Source organism: Rhinoderma darwinii, chromosome 5 (assembly GCF_050947455.1).
Source record: "Rhinoderma darwinii isolate aRhiDar2 chromosome 5, aRhiDar2.hap1, whole genome shotgun sequence".
NCBI classification, from domain to species: domain Eukaryota; kingdom Metazoa; phylum Chordata; class Amphibia; order Anura; family Rhinodermatidae; genus Rhinoderma; species Rhinoderma darwinii.
In genome coordinates this window covers 64,211,251-64,231,646 of record NC_134691.1, presented here as the reverse complement: position 1 = coordinate 64,231,646, position 20,396 = coordinate 64,211,251, and the positions used below count along the sequence as shown (strand labels likewise).

Below are 20,396 nucleotides of genomic sequence, written 5' to 3'. Positions count from 1 at the left end.
CCTTCTGTGTTAATGTATCCTAAAGGGGTTTATTGAAACGTAATGTTATTGTTTTATTCAATTTAACCCTCTAGTGACCAACCTATTTTGGGCCTTAATGACGAAGTGATTTTTTTCAGTTTTTTGATCGTCACATTTGAAACGCTATATATTTTTTTATTTTACTGTAAACATAGCTGTGTTTGGGATTGTGTTTTTGTATGGCAAGTTGTAGTTTTTAATGGCACCATTTTGGGGTACAAAGAATTTATTGATTAACTGATTTAGGGGTAATGGGAAAAAAAACCTGAAATGTCACTATTCTTTTTAGCGTCTTAAATTAACACCATTTACTGTGTGGTATAAATAGCATGATAACATTATTCTGCAAATCATTATGGCGATACCAAATTTATAGATTTTTTTTAGGTTTTACTAATTTTGCACAATAAAAACACTTTTTTTTTTAAATTGTTTGATTTTGTGTCGCCATAATTTAAGAGCCATAACTTTTAGATTTTTCCGCCAATGTAGCTGTATGAGAGCTTATTTTTTTGTGGGACGACTTGTAGTTTTTATTGGTACACGCAACTTTTTTTAACGCTTTATCACATTTTTGTAAGGCAGTATGTACAGAAAACAGCGATTCTGTCAGGGCCCTATATGCATACATTGAAGGCAGACTTGGGGGCCTTTCTTTGTAGGACCCCTGGCTGCCATAAAAACCATCGGCACAGTGAGATCGTGTCACAGGGGTGCCGATGGGCTGACAGAAGGAGTCCCCCCTCTGAAACCACTTTGATGTATCTAAGGTGTTAAACGGGCGGAATTAAAGCAAACCTCAATCCCACCCATTAGAGGGGGAGCCCAGCTGTCTTTAGACAGCCTGAAACCTGATCTACCCATGCCAGGCTTATGTCACAGTGCCACCTTTTCACAGCGCTGTGGCATAAGTACCCTTAATTACTGCCATGAAAATGTGGATGGGCGGTCATTATGGGGTTAATACAATTAACATTGAAATTAAAGAAAATGTTTAACTTTATTTTTTGGGAATTTCTATTTTTATTTTTTTTATTAAAATCCCCCTTCCTTCACCTAACCCTCCCTTAGTTACCGAGATTCAGGCGCACGAGGGAAAATGTTACAGAGAGAGAAAAGACGGTGAGAATTTTTTTTAGAATAATCAATAAATTATTTCTTTTTACTTCCAATACTTTATTTAAGGTTCCTATATCCACTTCTCGACAGGATTGTTTCTAATTCTTTATCCTATTTGTCTCCATTTTACCCATTTCTAAATTTCGGTTAGCTGCAATCCACTCTTTAGCAATTGCTAATCTCGCAACAAAAACTTGCTTATAAATAGCTTCCCAAAGAGGTCTGGATGTACCTTAATTACTCTTTTCTATACATTTTTCCCATTATTTGCAAAAAATCTGCAGTTTCAAAAATTTTCTTTCCTTTTGAGTTATATCCGACTCATCTGCCTTACATCTTTGGTGTGGCTGCTGAAGATCTAACACCAAAATGTTTCAGTTTTATAGGGGTATGGTATAGCCTATAAATAATAAAGAGCTGTGAAACCTTATGTGAGGCATTTTTCAAATACCTAGAAGCATTAGTATATGCATTTTTCCGCAATAACCAATGAGTCCCTATCTCTAGTTAGCCAGGACAGTATATGGCATCCATCACATAAACGGATGGGTCGGGAATCTCTAGTGATTTTACTATCCATATACTGTATGAACAGTTACCGCTTGATGTTCCCGATGCAGCAAAGGCTGCCCTGCGCGCCCGCATAAGGGCCCTTTCCCCCGCGACCACAAGACCGCTACAGCCGAAGAGTCCAGCTGCTTTTGAAGCAGACAGAGTCCCCAGCTTCCACCTCTGCTACCCATATATGGACAGTGACGTTAGAAACTTTGCAATACCGGAGTCCCCAGCCAAAACGTTGGAGGCGCTCTGGACGGAGATTTCAGACACCACCCACACAGTGGCACAATATCCCCCGTGCCTGCAGAAACTTTAAAGTAGCGGGAGTCCTGGTTGGCCAGCTATGTCACTGAGGATACCTCAGGAAAGCTCGAGTTATGTAGCTTCCCCGGGCAGAGTTAGCAGCTGAGGACTCCAGCAGCTTTGAAAGTAGCCGGGGGCTTCAGCTGTAACAGAGATAGGGCCCCCGTGCAGGCAGGTAGGACAGCCTCTGCTGCGTCGGGAAGCTCTAGCGATAACTGTCTATATATAGACAGTTATGTCACTGGAGCTTCCAGATGGATAAGTTTAAAGGTGGATTGTGACGTATGCCATACAGTGGCATCCGTCATACATAGGATCCCATGTTAAAAAAAGTATACCGTTCGGTTTACGTTTTTTTTGCGGAACTTCACTGGATGGAAAAGTGTACTACACTATTCCATCCCTCAAAAAAAATAACGTTTTCCTGACGTATCCCAGTCCGACCGAAACCAAAAGCACACTCTTTTGGCCTTCATCAAGCTAATGGTGCCCTGTGAACAAATTTAGCTTTCCCGATGTACGCGCTAAACGTTATTGTAAAACACGATGGGAACTAGCCTAGTAGAGTCTAAGGGTGATGGATAAAATTGTATGCCATTCATAACATAAAAGTATGTGTTGGGAAGCTCCATATGTGGACAGTTATTGCTGGAGCTTCCCGACACAGCAGACGCTGTCCTGCACACCTGCATGGGGCCCTATCCCCCGCAACCTCAAGATCGATACAACCGGCGTCCCTGACTTCTTTCAAAGCAGCCAGAGTCCCTGGCTCCTACCTTTGCCTGGGCTAAGCTACACCCCTGGAGCTTCCCTGGGGTAGCCCTAGTGAGCAAACTGGCCAGAGATGTAGCTTCCCTAGGCAGCGATAGCATCAGGGGATTCTAGTTGCTTTGAATGCAGCCAGGGACTCAGGCTGCTTTAAAATTCCTGTGGTCACGGGGATATGGTGTCTGGCATTTGGCATGTATGCATACTGATGTCAGTGTCTTCTTCCAGGCTGCAATCCCCAGCCAGGGCGCTCCTGTCACTCTGGCTGGGTATTCCGACATTGCAAAGCTCTTGACATGGTTGTCTATATATGGGCAGTGATGTCAGGGGCTTCTCCAGGGTTGAAATACCCAGCCAGTGCGATTCCAATGATCTAGCTGGGGACTATAGAGTTGAGAGCTCCTGACATCAATGTCTATGTATGGACAGTGACGTCAGGAGCTTCCCCAGTGCGGGAATCCCTGCTTCCGATGCTCTGGCCCGGAACTTCGTTGTTTAAAGCTTCTGACATCACTGTCCAAAAAAAATTCACACTCCCTTCCTTCATGTGATTAACATGGAAGAGAATTATTAATTTTGCAGAAGCAGTCAGTGATGACCTTCTTTGTGAGAGACTTGCCTTTTCTGTTGGGAAACAACATGGAAAATAGGTAAGTATAGGGCAGGCTCCAATAATGTGCCCAATGTGCCCAATGGTGACGCATTGAATAGCCATGTCCGAGACATTGACCTCTTTTGATGAAAGGCAAAGGGCATAAATGTGATCAATAATTAATCAAGCTAAATGTTTTAATTGATTTCAATTAGAGATAATAATTTTTAGCTAACGGATAAATAATTTTTATATTTCCTAAGCACATAAAAGAGCATCAAAATATAAAAAAATTGTAAACAAAAATCCCATTGAAGTAAATGGATATGAAATCCTAAAGTAAAAATAAGAATGGCTGAGATAAAGTATGCTGTCTTCCAGGTGTCTCATATTATCGCATATATGTCACGCTGAATGTTTTCAGTTTTCCACTTTTTCTTTTTTTTTCAAATATATTTTTATTATTCAAAGCCAGAACAGTTACAAGTATGCAGTGTGTGTCACACATACAATAATACGTACATCAAATAACAATGTGTTCCAGCTTCAAAATTATTTTCCATTTTACTTTTCATCATTAAGTTACAAAGCAATTAATAAGGCAAAACAAAGCCAACAATTCCCTTCCCTCCCCCCAACTCTCCTCCATCTCGGTGAACATTTTCTTAACTAGCTATCAGCATGCCTAACGTGCCCTGGATACTCTGTGAACTATACGATGATGTGTGTCGAAATGTGCGCATGAACACCCCTATCTCTGCTGTGGGATAATGTTGTTCAATGAATGTACGCCAAGTTTTAAAAAATTGTTCTGTAGACCTTTCTTTGTGTCTTTCTAGGTCCGTTTTATCATATCCCAATAAAGTCTTGAGAGTAGTCACGACCTCCGCAATCTCCGGGACCGATGCCTGTAGCCAGTGGCGCAAGATGCACTTCTTGATAGCCAATAATGCCATATGTATTCCTTTCCGGGCCACTATAGGTGGTCCCCCCCCCCCACCTGGATCCAATGGGATATAGTGAAACAACACTGCCTGTGGGTTTGCGTGCACCTCTTCCCCCCAGGTGTCTTTAATAAATTGTAGAGCAAGATCCCAAAACGTCCGAATTTGTGGACACAACCACATCCCGTGAAGTAAATTAGCTTTGTGTAAGTCGCATTTAGGACAACTACGCAGATAGTGTGCTGGAGCGTCCCTATAGGATAAATTAAAGGCGTATGTCGCTCTGTGCATAAACCGGAAGTGCATCTCACGCCACTGTTCATTTACCATGACCTTCCTCACCCTCTCCCATCCATCTCGAATTTTGCTGGAAATTTCTGGATCCTCCACGTTCTAAAGCAAGAAGTACTAAAGGAATCAAGATGAGCATTCCGAAGTTTACCATATAAACTTGCAAGACTTCTTCCCGTACCACCCTGCGGCACTATCCCATCAAATGCTCCCCGCATCTCCACTACATCAATATTGCAGACTTTGGTTTTACATAGCTCTGTTACTTGAGCATATTGCAGATACTGATTTCCCCTCAGATTATATTTGCTAGAGACCTCCTGCCACGTAAGCCATCTTCCCTCCTCAACATTCATGAGTTGGCCCAGAACATTGATCCCTTCATCTCTCCACTGCGAAAACAATTTATTCTGACTCCCCTGTGGGAACATGGGGTTATCCCACAACGGACAGAATTTAGAAAGACCATACGGAAGACCAAAAAGCTTCCGCACCGCCTTCCAGGCGCCGATTGTATCTTTCAGCAACAGACTTGACTTAACATTAGTAGGCAGTTGAGCATATGGCAGATGTAACAGGGCATGCAGCGGAACCGATCCTGCCAAATCCTGCTAAAGCTGAACATTGGAGTACAAATTAGTGTTATGTATCCAATCCCCTATATGCCTGCAGATGGCCGCTAAATTGTAATATCGTATAAGTGGTAGCTGAATGCCTCTGTAATGGCAGGAAGGAGGTGAAGGGAAAGTGAGCCCTAATCTACCCACCGCCCTGTCCCTGCCTACTTGCAACGACCCGCCCTAGGCGACGGGGTACAACTGGGTGGCGGTTCCTACGCTGTCTAAGTGCACGGGAGAACAAACAGGGAACACGCAAGGGAAGGGGCAGTAGCCCACGGAACGCCGCGAGGAAACGGAGCGGTGAATGAATAGTCAGGACCAGGATGAAGTGGAGTATACCAACGTGAGCACGGAGAAGGAAGCAAGCCAGGGGCAAAGCGAAGCAGGTTAAGCAGAACTGCAGCAAGGCAGAAGCACGGCAGAAGCAGGCTGGAGCAAGCGGCAGTGGGGCCAGGAATCCAGAAGAATTACAAGCACTGAGGAAGAGAACACGGCAGGTGATAAAGGACAGGGTGCGGAGCTAACTCCGACTGACCAGGCCGCGATAGGCTCTCCCACTCCTGAGCCTGCCACCCTGGTTGGTGGGAGACGGTGTCAGTCTAACAGGTCTGGCCTCAGGTGTGGATTGATTAATCCCAGGAGTATACCTAGACGTAGTACCTGGCAGATCCCTAACAGTACTCCCCCTTTTATGAGGGGCCACCGGACCCTTACTAAGAGGACCCGGTTTAGTAGGGAAGAGAAGGTGGAACCTCCTGATCAATACCCCAGCGTGAACATCACGGGCAGGTACCCAAGTCCTCTCCTCCGGCCCGTATCCTCTCCAATGGACCAGGTACTGGAGGGAGCCCTGGACCATCCTACTGTCCATAATCTTGGCCACCTCTAATTCCACCCCCTCAGGGGTGAGAACGGGAACAGGAGGTTTCCTCGAGGGGGACCAGGACGGGGAGCAGCGTTTGAGGAGGGAGGCATGGAAGACGTCATGTATGCGAAAGGATGGGGGCAGCTCCAGACGGAAGGATACAGGGTTGAGGACTTCAATGATCTTATAAGGTCCAATAAATCGGGGAGCAAACTTCCTGGACGGGACCTTAAGGCGCAAGTTCCTGGACGACAACCAGACCAAATCCCCGACGACAAACCGGGGGTTAGCAGAACGTCTACTATCAGCCTGAATCTTTTATGCGCTCTGGGACGCCTCTAGGTTCTTCTGAACCTGGGCCCAGACTGTGCACAGTTCCCGATGAACATCCTCTACCTCATTATTATTGGAACAACCAGGGGAAACGGAGGAGAACCTTGGGTTAAACCCGAAATTACAGAAAAACGGGGAAACCCCTGACGAGTTACTGACCCGGTTATTCAGGGAAAATTCAGCAAGGGGAAGGAATGAGACCCAATCGAATTGACAGTCAGAGATGAAACACCTTAAATATTGTTCCAGGGATTGGTTAGTCCTTTCCGTTTGGCCATTAGTTTCGGGATGGAAGGCGGAGGAGAAGGACAGATCAATCTCCAACTTTTTACAAAAAGCTCTCCAAAATAAGGAAACAAATTGTACTCCTCTGTCAGAAACGATATTGACTGGGGCCCCATGGAGACGCAGGATGTGTTTCACAAACAAAGAAGCTAATGTCTTGGTGTTAGGTAGCTTCTTAAGGGGCACAAAGTGGCACATCTTGCTGAAGCGGTCTACTACCACCCACACCACCGACTTGCCCTGAGATGGGGGCAAATCGGTGATAAAATCCATGGAGATATGGGTCCAAGGTCTCTGGGGAATGGGCAAGGAACATAGTAGGCCCGCAGGTCGGGACCTAGGGGTTTTGGACCTAGCGCAAACCTCACAAGCGGCGACGTAAGCCCTAACGTCTTTAGGCAACCCAGGCCACCAATAGTTTCTGGTAATGAGGTGTTTGGTGCCCAAGATGCCAGGATGACCAGATAGAGCGGAGTCATGGTTTTCCCTGAGTACCCTTAGCCGGTATTGCAGGGGAACAAACAGTTTGTCCCCAGGGACGTTCCCGGGAGCTGAACCCTGATCAGCCGCAATATCAGAAGCTAAATCAGAATCCGTGGCAGAAACGATTATACCAGGGGGTAAAATACAAGCAGGATCCTTCTCAGAAGGAGGATTGGCCATGAAACTACGTGACAGAGCATCAGCCTTAATATTCTTGGACCCAGCCCTATAGGTAACCAAGAAATTAAATCTGGTAAAGAATAATGCCCACCGAGCTTGTCTAGGATTAAGCCTCCGGGCCGATTCTAGGAAAACCAGATTCTTGTGATCCGTAAGGACCGTTACCCGGTGTCTGGCCCCCTCCAGGAAGTGCCGCCACTCTTCAAAAGCCCATTTAATGGCTAGAAGTTCGCGGTTGCCAATATCATAGTTACTCTCCGTGGGCGAAAACTTCCTAGAGAAGTAAGCACAGGGGCGGAGATGGGTGAGGGAGCTGGTACCCTGGGACAAGACGGCCCCCACTCCCACCTCGGATGCGTCAACCTCCACAATAAATGGCTCCTCTTGGTTGGGCTGAATCAGCACGGGGGCCGAGATAAAGCACTTCTTGAGGGTCTCAAAGGCCTGGACGGCCTCAGGGGGCCAATGGAGGACATCAGCACCCTTGCGAGTAAGGTCCGTAAGAGGCTTAGCGACGACCGAGAAGTTGGCAATAAATCTCCTGTAATAGTTGGCGAACCCTAAAAAACACTGTAACGCCTTAAGGGAGGCAGGTTGGACCCATTCCGCCACAGCCTGAACCTTGGCAGGGTCCATGCGGAATTCATGAGGAGTGAGGATTTGCCCTAAAAATGGTATCTCCTGTACCCCAAAGACACATTTTTCAGTCTTAGCAAACAGATTATTCTCCCGAAGGACCTGGAGCACCTTCCTGACATGCTCCACGTGGGAGGACCAGTCCTTGGAAAACACCAGTATGTCATCAAGGTACACAACAAGAAAATTACCCAGGTAATCTCTCAGGATTTCATTAATAAAATTCTGGAAGACAGCAGGGGCATTACACAACCCAAAGGGCATGACCAGGTATTCGAAATGACCCTCGGGTGTGTTGAACGCAGTTTTCCACTCATCCCCCTCTTTGATACGGATAAGGTTATATGCCCCCCGTAGATCGAACTTAGAAAACCATTGGGCTCCCTGAACCTGATTAAAAAGATCCGGAATCAAAGGAAGAGGGTACTGGTTCCTTACGGTGACCTTATTCAGGTTACGATAATCAATGCATGGCCTAAGACCACCATCCTTCCTCCCCACGAAGAAGAAGCCAGCACCTACAGGAGAATTCGAGGGGCGAATGAAACCCTTGGCCAGGCATTCTTGGATATACACCCTCATAGCTTCACGTTCAGGACATGAAAGATTAAATATCCTACCCTTAGGAAGCTTGGCACCAGGCACCAAATCGATGGCGCAATCGTAATCTCTATGGGGGGGCAACACCTCGGAGGCCTCCTTAGAAAACACATCGGCGAAGTCCTGAACAAACTCCGGAAGCGTGTTTACCTCCTCCCGGGGAGAAATAGAGTTAACAGAAAGACATGACATAAAACATTCATTACCCCATTTGGTAAGCTCCCCAGTATTCCAATCAAACGTGGGATTATGCAACTGCAACCAGGGAAGACCTAATACCAGATCAGACGATAATCCCTGCATCACCAGTACAGAGCACTGCTCCAAATGCATGGAGCCAACCAGGAGTTCAAAAACAGGAGTATGCTGGGTAAAATAACCATTAGCAAGGGGGGTTGAGTCGATACCTACTACAGGGATAGGATAAGGTAAATCAATAAAAGGCATCTTTAGAGACATAGCAAATTCCACAGACATGATATTAGCAGATGAGCCAGAATCCACGAAAGCACTGCCCGTGGCAGACCGGCCAGCAAACGAGACCTGAAAGGGAAGCAAAATTTTATTGCGTTTCACATTAACGGGAAATACCTGTGCGCCCAAGTGACCTCCCCGATGATCACTTAGGCGCGGAAGTTTTCCGGCTTTTTATTCTTGCGCCTGGGACAGGTGTTCAGTAGATGCTTGTCGTCCCCACAGTAGAAGCAGAGACCATTCATTCTGCGAAACTCCCTACGTTGTCGAGGGGACATGGAGGCCCCGAGTTGCATAGGTACCTCCGAGTCCTCCGTGGAGGGGCGAGGAGACGGGACCTCGGGGGGAATCACAGGGAAGTCAGAGGGGAGCACATTGAAACGTTCAAGCTGACGTTCCCTGAGACGTCGGTCAAGTCGTACTGCTAGGGCCATAACCTGGTCAAGGGAGTCAGAAGAGGGGTAGCTAACCAGCAGATCCTTCAGGGCGTCAGATAATCCTAACCTAAACTGGCACCTTAGGGCCGGATCGTTCCACCGAGAAGCTACGCACCACTTTCTAAAATCAGAACAGTATTCCTCAACCGGTCTCCTACCCTGACGTAAGGTCACCAGCTGACTCTCGGCTAAAGCAGTCCTGTCAGTCTCGTCGTAAATGAGTCCGAGGGCAGAGAAAAAACGATCAACAGAGGAAAGTTCAGGGGCGTCAGGAACCAAGGAGAAGGCCCACTCTTGGGGCCCTTCCTGGAGTCGGGATATGATGATACCCACCCGCTGGTTCTCGGAACCTGAGGAGTGGGGTTTTAGGTGGAAATACAGTCTGCAACTCTCCCGGAAGGAGAGAAACGTCTTACGGTCCCCTGAGAACCGGTCAGGTAACTTGAGGTCGGGTTCTAGAGGTGAGGTGAGGGGTACTACTAAGGCAGCGTCACCCTGGTTGACCCTCTGGGCCAGGGCCTGGACCTGTAGGGAGAGGCCCTGCATCTGCTGGGTCAGGGTCTCAAGGGGGTCCATGATAGCGTCAGCGTAGGAGAATGGTAGACTACGTATGGGCTTGTAATTATGTAATGGCAGGAAGGAGGTGAAGGGAAAGTGAGCCCTAATCTACCCACCGCCCTGTCCCTGCCTACTTGCAACGACCCGCCCTAGGCGACGGGGTACAACTGGGCGGCGGTCCCTACGCTGTCTAAGTGCACGGGAGAACAAACAGGGAACACGCAAGGGAAGGGGCAGTAGCCCACGGAACGCCGCGAGGAAACGGAGCGGTGAATGAATAGTCAGGACCAGGATGAAGTGGAGTATACCAACGTGAGCACGGAGAAGGAAGCAAGCCAGGGGCAAAGCGAAGCAGGTTAAGCAGAACTGCAGCAAGGCAGAAGCACGGCAGAAGCAGGCTGGAGCAAGCAGCAGTGGGGCCAGGAATCCAGAAGAATTACAAGCACTGAGGAAGAGAACACGGGAGGTGATAAAGGACAGGGGGCGGAGCTAACTCCGACTGACCAGGCCGCGATAGGCTCTCCCACTCCTGAGCCTGCCACCCTGGTTGGTGGGAGACGGTGTCAGTCTAACAGGTCTGGCCTCAGGTGTGGATTGATTAATCCCAGGAGTATACCTAGACGTAGTACCTGGCAGATCCCTAACAGCCTCCATCAACTTTGGGCAGTGCCAATTTTTTATATGCAATCCTGGGTCTCTTCTTTTGCAACAAGAATTGTAGAAATGCTGTCTGTAATTTCTGGTTATCTAGATGCTTGATCAATATGGGTATGGTTTGCATTGGATATAACAGACGAGCAAAGCTTATCATTTTTAAAAGAGCAGCTCTCCCAAACAATGACAACGGCAGTGACGCCCACCGATTTAGTTCCTTATGAATTTTTTCAAACAAGGGTGAATAATTTAACTTATAGAGGGAAGAGGGAAATTTGCCTATTTTAATCCCCAGGTATGTGATATAAGATCTGGCTATTTCCACCGTACCCTGCAAGGGTGGTCTTACCCCTGATTCCTTCAAGTAAAGTAATTGACTCTTTTGCGCATTGACTTTATAGCCTGAGAATGACCCAAAGTATCTTAGCTTCTCCAGCACCCCCCCCCCCCCCCAATGATCCCCAGGCGATTTTAGAAACAACAGAAGATCGTCAGCAAAGCATGTCAGTTTGATCTCCTGACTGCCAACCATTATCCCTTCAAAATCCCTGGAGGACAAAAGGTGTCTCGCTAGCGGTTCCAAAGCCAAGTCAAACAGCAATGGAGACAGGGGGCATCCCTGCCTTGTTCCCTTCTGTAAATGTATCGGTGCTGACAGAAAACCTGTAGTGAACACCCTAGCTAGAGGTTCTGAATATAACGCTTCCAGGTAATTCCTAAACAATCCTTGTATCCCAAATCTATCTAGAACTAACCTCAGCCAATCCCAGTGGACATTATCGAAGGCCTTTTCGGCATCTAGCGTTAAAAGTGCTGGCGAATCATGTCCCTCCATATTAGAAGTCCTCATTGCGTCTTGTACCGCCAAAACCGTGCGTATGTTTTTGACCGCCGATCTCCCCTTAACAAAACCCACCTGGTGTGGCCCAATCAAAGTCGGGAGAAACATGGCCAACCTGTCGGCCAGTATCTTCGACAATATTTTAACATCCTGATTTATCAAAGAGATTGGGCGATAAGACCCCGGGTTAGCCGGGTCTTTCCCTTCCTTGTACAATACTTTGATATAAGCTACATTGCCCGATTTCAAGAATTCCTTATTTAACAGCATATGATTATACACCGGCAATAAAATGGGCGTGACTTCCTCCCTCATAATTTTGTAAAAATCGCTAGAAAATCCATCTGGCCCTGGCGCTTTGTTATTCGTCAATGATTTAATGGTCGATATGATCTCTTGTTCCGTGATTAATGCATTTAATGCTTCTCTATCAGAGTCCGAGAAAGATGGTAACGTTAAGGAGTCCAGAAACTCCCTCCCCTCAGTCCTCTCCGAAGTGTCCTGTGCATATAGCGCAGTGTAATAATCTCCCAGTATATCATTGACGATCTTTGGATCTTTCTGTACTTCCCCGTTCCCATCTCTCAACCCCCCTATGTGAGTCGGGCGAAATTGTCCTTTCGCCATTTTGGCCAGCAGGGAGCCTGATTTGTTCCCATATCTAAAAAAATGCGCAGTTGTTTGCTCTCTCTGGAACCTTTCTTTTTTATCCAGCCACATTTCAAACTCTGCCTTAGCCGTGAGCCAGTCCCCCCTAAGCGCTAGTGTAGAGTTTGCCAAGTACGCTGTGTATTTCATGCGAAGATTCCTACTAGACTCGTTATAATGCTTGTTGGTTTTTCGTTTAAGCGACGCCACATAAGAAATAATCCTCCCCCTCAGCACTGCCTTGGCTGTGTCCCAAAACAAGTAGCTGTTCTCTCTATGAGCTTGGTTTTCCTGACTATATTCCCATAACCACCCCTTCAAGCATGATTGAAAGGATTCATCAGTTGCCAAAAACGACGGAAATTTCCACAATATATCCGACCCCCTTTTAAATGTATCTGCCAAGATCAGAGAAACCGGTGAATGGTCTGAAATCACCAAGTCCTCTATGCGAGCACTAAGGATCCTAGGGAGGAGCACCGGAGAAGCCATAAAGTAGTGAATGCGCGACCATGCGGTATGCGCATGAGAAAAATGAGTGAATTCTCTACCTAATGGAAATTGTGTTCTCCATACATCTACCATGCCCGTGGAAGACAGTAATGGGGCCAAGACTTTATCGTGTGTTCTTTCAACCAATACCCTACCATCTCCCCTTCGCCTGTCCTCTGTTGTGCATAAGACTGAGTTAAGGTCCCCTCCCAGTAGAATCTGAGGTTCTTTATCCGCTAAAAGTTTCCCTTCCAGAAATTGAAAAAAGACCCGATTGTTGTCATTCGGTGCGTATATACAGTACAAACTCTCTCTCCCGATGGCACCCTCTAAGATCACATGCAAATATCTGCCCCCCTCATCCCGCTCAGAAGTAATCACAGAACATTCAATTCTTTTGTGTATGAGGAGTAAGACGCCCGCCTTGCCATTAACTGCTGGAGAGCCCATTACTGTGCCCACCCATAATTTGCGCATTCTCTGAAAATCACGTTCCAATAGATGGGTTTCCTGCAAAATCGCTATATCCGCTTTCAGCTTTTTCAGGTGGCGAAGAACCATCATGCGTTTATGTGGGGACTGCAGTCCCTTCACATTCCATGTTATTACTTTAGGCATCTCACAGTAATGGCAAAGCAAACCTCATCCACCGAGACCGTTTCCCCCCCTCCTTCCCCCTCCCTAAACATAAAACAGAATTGAAACCCCAACAACAGATCATTACTAGTTTCAGACTTCTCTTTTTTCGCACATTTTAGCGTGAAATCTCTGTACATTCCACCACTAGAAACCCCTTGGTATACCATGAACCCCCTGTATACCCGGAAAGTATCAACAACACCTTACACTCCCACCCGACTCCTTGCAAAAATTTCCTCAAGCCTCACTTCAGCTGCGCCCTCCCCTACCATTAACATCAGTAAACCTCAACCTCCGATGTACCGATAGGTATAACAATTATGTCTCAGACAATGCGAAACTTAAAATAACATGAGTCTCCTTCCATCACCGCCTGGGCATCTCCCTTCAATCCAGAGAAGAAGAGGTGAGACCCCTCCTCATACTCCTGTTTCTGGAACGTCCCCTGCGAGGCAGACCGTCCCTGTGTGTCTGGCTATCACCATTATTGTCTTTGGACAAGCTTTCCCCATATTTAGCCGCCTCCCCTGGAGAAGAAAACGATTCCACCCCACCACCGGGCTCGAAGATCCTGAGAATGGCGGGAAACATCAAAGAGAACCGAATGTGTTTCTGGACCAGTAGAGAGCACACCGTGCTAAAAGCCCGCCGCTTACGTGTAACCTCAGCCGAGTAATCTCCAAACATTAAGATTCTGTTGCCTCGTACTCTCACTTGTGCCGATGACCTTCGGTAGGCCTGTAACACATTCGTTTTATCCACATAGTCCATGTACTTCACAATGACTGGTCGCGGCCGTGCTGGGGCGCCATCTTGGGTCACACTTCTCATCGGTCCCACTCTATGAGCTCTCTCCGCTCTCAGCGGGGCTGGCAATCCCAGCGCCTGAGGCAACTCCACCGCACACAACTTTAGCAACTGGCCTGCTGGTATAGACTCTGGGAGCCCAATAATACGTAAATTGCTCCTCCTCGAGCGATTCTCCAGGTCATCCACTTTATCAACCAGCTGTAGATTGCAAGCTATCACCTTCTTCACCTCCTCCTGTGTTCCCGCTAGCTCATCCTCCAATAAACTGAACCGTTGTTCCAAATTGTTAATTCGTTCCGCCTGAGCTGAAACATCCGACTGAATTTGGTGCAATAATTTCGACACCGTCGCCTCCAAAGAAGCTGTGATATCTGGGGCTATAAGTTTCGCTACTTCCCTGGCCAAGACTCGACATGAAATGTCCATATTGTAAAACATAGTCTCAGGCTCACCGTCTTCCACTTCTGGCTGCACCAGAGGAGGTTGTGATGCCGAGCGCGAGCTCGTACTCCTCGTGTTCCTGGCCGGCTCAGGCGCCATTTTCCCCAGCGGCAGCATGTCGTCAGTCTGCAGGGCCTGTGATTTTAATCCTGGGGTCCCGGTTTTCACCAGGTATCTCTCCATACGCCGGAGAGAAGCCTGTACGTAGGGTTGTCGGCCAGCAGCCTCAGGTCAGGTATCAAAGCCTCGGGACCCCGGTTTTTGAGTCGGGTTAACGGAGCTCTCCTTACTCGCGTCTACTCATGTGCGCGCCGGAACCGGAAGTCCCACTTTTTCAACTAAATGAACTATTTAACAAAGGAAATCGGAGTAATCACATATTACTTATGAGATAAAGTAATTTGGGCTTTGAAACAAAATAACTTGTCCCACCATCAGCACTAATGGTAATAATTGCAACCAAATGCTTCATATAGTTCGACATCAGCCTTTTACATGGCTGAACCTCACTATACATTTAGCCTTATCAATGAAGTGGATAAGTTACCACAAAACTTTTACAAGAACCTTGTGCCACAATCAATTGCAAATTTCAGAAAAGTGTGAGAACAAAAGTATATGTCAGTCTGGAAAGGGGTTCAAAGCCTTTTATTAGGCTATGGGATTTCACTGGATAATAGTGAGAGACAATATCTCCAAAAGGTAAAGAATTTTAACAGTTGTTATATGGGCGTAACACTTTGGACTACACCTGTTTCATTCTGTCAAATTTGAAGCACATTCAGCATTCCATAGTAGGAATACCAAAACGGCGACTCAGTGGTTAGCACTATTTCTTTGCAATACTGGGATCATGGGTTTGGATTTAAACTCCTGCATTGAGTTTGCATGTTCTCCCCATGTTGTGTGGTTTTCCTCCAAGTATTCCGGTTTCCTCCCACTAAGGCCGGCCTTAGGATAGATGGCGTCCCGTGCGAAATTATCTTTCGGCGCTCCACTGTCTGATAAAATAAATGCCCCATAAAAAATATAATGCCCCCCACAGTATAATGCACTATATAGTGCCCCCACACAGTATAATGCCCCTTTAGTGCCCCATACAGTATAATAATAATATAATATATTATAACGCCTTCAAGGACACAGTATTTTGTTTAGTTTCGAGAAAGATAGTAATCGGCTAAAAACAAGCACTCCACTCTTAGGGTATGTTCACACAGTGTTGTTTGTAAGGCAAACTATCAGGAAAACTATTTTGCCGAATCATAGTGGCCGATTGTCTCCAATAAAATCAATGGAGAATTGACAACAATCGCCTCTCTCCATATCTGCAATGGAGTAAGACGTGCGCAAGCACTACCATCTCTCTATTGATTTCAATTCTGAACCGTGGTGGTCGCTTAAGTGACCTCCGTTTTCACAATGGGGTCCCTGTAGTTTCTTTTAAATGGGAGACCTGCACCTATCAGGCATTTATAACATGTACTGTGAATAAACCTATCACGGAGCGGGTTAGTGGACCCACTAGGCCGTACCGCCGCAGCGGGGAGGCAGCTGGCCAAACAACAGGACACACCAGAAATACAATGTCCCGCACAAGGGTACCTGAATAGTACAGATGGTGGCCGCAGCTCTGGCACAGATGAGATGGGTGCAGCAAATGGCGCCAAACGTGGCGGATGACACAGGAGCCGCAAGTTGCGCCAGACGTGGCGGACTCCTCCGGGCGTGGCAGAAGATACAGGACGTGGCGGATTCCTCCGGACGTGGCAGATGACACAGGACGTGGCGGATTCCTCCGGATGTGGCAGATGACACAGGACGTGGCGGATTCCTCCAGACGTGGCAGTTGACACTGGACGTGGCGGATTCCTCCGGACATGGCAGATGACACAGGACGTGGCGGATTCCTCCGGATGTGGCAGATGACACAGGACGTGGCGGATTCCTCCGGACATGGCAGATGACACAGGACGTGGCACGACTCGATACTAAGGCACAGCACGGGAAACAGGAACAGGTAACAAGGCACGGGTAAAAATTGGAACGGGAAACACTAAGGGACCATTAGCAAGACAGACTGGGAAAACTAACAACGCTCAGGCAAGGATTAGAAGGCCCGGGGCCTTCTTATAGACCAGGAAATCGTGGCAGTTGATGATGATGACGATTTCCTATTTGCGCGCGCTGGCCCTTTAAGGCCGGGCGCGAGCGTGAGCGCGCACCCAACGGGACACAGCCGAATGGAGCGGAAGTGAGCGCTGGCGTCTCCTAGGAGGGAGACGGGGACCAGCGCTCACGGATCCATGGCCGCGGGCGTCGGGAGGTGAGTGAACTCGACGGCCCGCGGCCATGGACGCTACAATACCATAGCTGCCAAAAATGTGAATAACCCTTTTAATTATATTCTGTAATTTTTTAGACATTTACGGGAAATCTGAGTAAATATCAACCACTCGTATAGTCACCACAGGTGTTAAACTTTTGACACCGCTACTCCAGAGTTCTAATTGATGATTTAGCAGTTGGTTACCTATCACAGTAAAATTTGGTAGATTAGCCATTCAGGAGTCTGTGAAAGCTCGGTGATAACTCCTATGGCAGCTGTTAATATTGATTTTATTGCTATATTGATTAAAACCTAGATATTAAGATACAGATGAATAGAATTTTGAACAATACAAGGACTTAAGAACCCAAGGATATAATGTGTTTGCTAAGATGCAGAAATAGAGATTCTAGGGAAATGTTTTATGTTTTTCTGCAGTTTTTGAAGTTTCTTGGAATGCACAATTTTCATCTTTAATGTTTAGCTAAACGTTTAACAAACTTCTGACATGTCATAGTCAGAAGTTTTGATTGGTGGGGGTGTGAGAACAGAGACCCCCACCAATTGCTAAAACGAAGCAGCTGAAATGCTCGTGTGAGCTTTCAGCCGTTTCGTGTCTGTTCTGCTTTTTCCGGAAATCAATGTATCGGAGTGCGGAGTCAATATATATGAGCCCGTACTCCGATACATTTATTTCCGGAAAAAGCCGAACAGACACGAAGCGGCTGAGCGCTCTAAGTGCTCGTACCCCCACCAATCAAAACTTCTGACATGTCATTATAACATAAAAAACACAGAGAAGGCCATAATTACTTAAAGGGCAGGTAAAAACACGTTCCCAAAAGGCACTATGACATGTCAGAAGTTTGTTAAACGTTTAGCTACACTTAAAACAGCTTGGAAGCAGATGTTCCCACAACTACACATGCTATCTATTCAGCATAATTTACCTGCCACATATTTACTCATGTAATGCTGATTCAGGAATTTACTGTATGTGACACAAATGGCATGACTCAGCAGTTTAATTCAGTATATGTATGCATATATAATGCTATAAATGGAATATAGAATAACGCACCACTGCTGCCATAGTACATTTGAAAACTGTGTTCCCCCAAGGATCTAAGAACTAAGGGGCTGCATTACTTGTAAAGCTGCAACTCAGCCTCATCTAAGTGAATGGGGCTGTGTTGCGCTACCTGCACAGCGCAAGGCATAAAAAAAATTACAGAGGGGCCACTGAGCCTCACTGCAATGATCAGTGGAGATCTGAGAAGCTGGACCCCAGCCAATCATATACTTGCGGTATAACATAATATATTGGTGGTGAAAGATCACAGATTGCATTCATTATTCAGAGACACATTCGAGACACAGATTTCAACTATATTAGCCTATAATATATTGATATATGAATATGCTAATAGCTGCACTAAGATGTGCCTACCACCCATGCCCCCCCCCCCCCCACACACACACACAAATGAATACTAACAGCACCAAACTGACATGAGGCTCTTTTAAGAACTATTGATCACATACAATAATTTTACTCAGTTAAAAAACATGTAAGAATGTTTTTGACATTTTGGAAGTATGTTTCTTTAGATATCTATGACATCACTATGAGATTGCTATTATGAGTGAACACATAAATTACCATAACACACATCACCTTTCTGCTACCAATAAAAAAAAATTGAATAAAAAAGCAGCAAAAACTATATATAAAAAAACCTTTTTTAAGTATAGGAAAACAAATCTTGCCATTTTCCTTCATGAATCATTCATACTATTCCAGAACATCTTGCATTATGCAGAAGCAATTCACATGGTTGTAATTTACGTGTGTTACAATGTATTAGTATCATAGACCAAGTACAGTATTCAGAAAATAATGTTGACAATTTTAATCTGCCTACTTCCGGCCCCATGTATTCTTAGGTGCAGTTAGAAATGTTCAAAACCAAAATTAGCTGCATTTTTTTAGGCTTTAGAATAATTTTTTACCTTGGATAATAAAAATGTTTGTTTTATGAAATTTATATCCGATACTAGTGATAGTTTACTGACTTAGTGTAATGGCAGGAAGGAGGTGAAGGGAAAGTGAGCCCTAATCTACCCACCGCCCTGTCCCTGCCTACTTGCAACGACCCGCCCTAGGCGACGAGGTACAACTGGGCGGCGGTCCCTACGCTGGCTAAGTGCACAGGAAGACAAACAGGGAACACGCAAGGGAAGGGGCAGTAGCCACGGAACGCCATGAGGAAACGGGGCGGCGAACGAACAGTCAGGACCAGGACGAAGGAGTACACCCGAGCGGGCACGGAGACAGAAGCAAGCCAGGGCAAGCAAAGCAGGTCAAGCAGAACTGCAGCAAGGCAGAAGCACGGCAGAAGCAGGCTGGAGCAAGCAGCAGTGGGGCCAGGAATCCAAAAGAATTACAAGCACTGAGGGAGAGCACAGGGCAGGTAATAAAGGGCAGGGGGCGGAGCTAACTCCGAGAGACCAGGCCGCGATAGGCTCTCCCACTCCTGAGCCTGCCACCCTGGTTGGTGGGAGATGGTGTCAGTCGAACAGGTCTGGCCTCAGGTGTGGATTGATTAATCCCAGGAGTATAGCTAGATGAAGTACCTGGCAGATCCCTAACAGTACTCCCCCTTTTATGAGGGGCCACCGGACCCTTACTAAGGGGACCCGGTTTAGTGGGGAAGAGGAGGTGGAACCTCCTGATCAATACCCCAGCGTGAACATCACGGGCAGGTACCCAAGTCCTCTCCTCCGGCCCGTATCCTCTCCAATGGACCAGGTACTGGAGGGAGCCCCGGACCATTCTACTGTCCATAATCTTGGCCACCTCGAATTCCACCCCCTCAGGGGTGAGAACGGGAACAGGAGGTATCCTCGAGGGGGACCAGGACGGGGAGCAGCGTTTAAGGAGGGAGGCATGGAAGACGTCATGTATGCGAAAGGATGGGGGGAGCTCCAGACGGAAGGATACAGGGTTGAGGACTTCAATGATCTTATAAGGTCCAATAAATCGGGGAGCAAACTTCCTGGACGGGACCTTAAGGCGCAAGTTCCTGGACGACAACCAGACCAAATCCCTGACGACAAACCGGGGGTTAGCAGAACGTCTACTATCCGCCTGAATCTTTTGTGCGCTCTGGGACGCCTCTAGGTTCTTCTGAACCTGGGCCCAGACAGTGCACAGTTCCCGATGAACCTCCTCTACCTCAGGATTATTGGAACAACCAGGGGAGACGGAGGAGAACCTTGGGTTAAACCCGAAATTACAGAAAAACGGGGAGACCCCTGACGAGTTACTGACCCGGTTATTCAGGGAAAATTCAGCAAGGGGAAGGAATGAGACCCAATCGAATTGACAGTCAGAGATGAAACACCTTAAATATTGTTCCAGGGATTGGTTGGTCCTTTCCGTTTGGCCATTAGTTTCGGGATGGAAGGCGGA

The 20,396-nt window shown here is 46.8% G+C and overlaps 1 long non-coding RNA gene across 1 annotated transcript in view; it reads left to right on the top strand.

The window, feature by feature from the left end:
* The window catches only part of LOC142652522 (uncharacterized), a 165,270-nt gene that overhangs the window by 101,726 nt on the left and 43,148 nt on the right, over window positions 1-20,396 (top strand). The window lies entirely within an intron of this gene.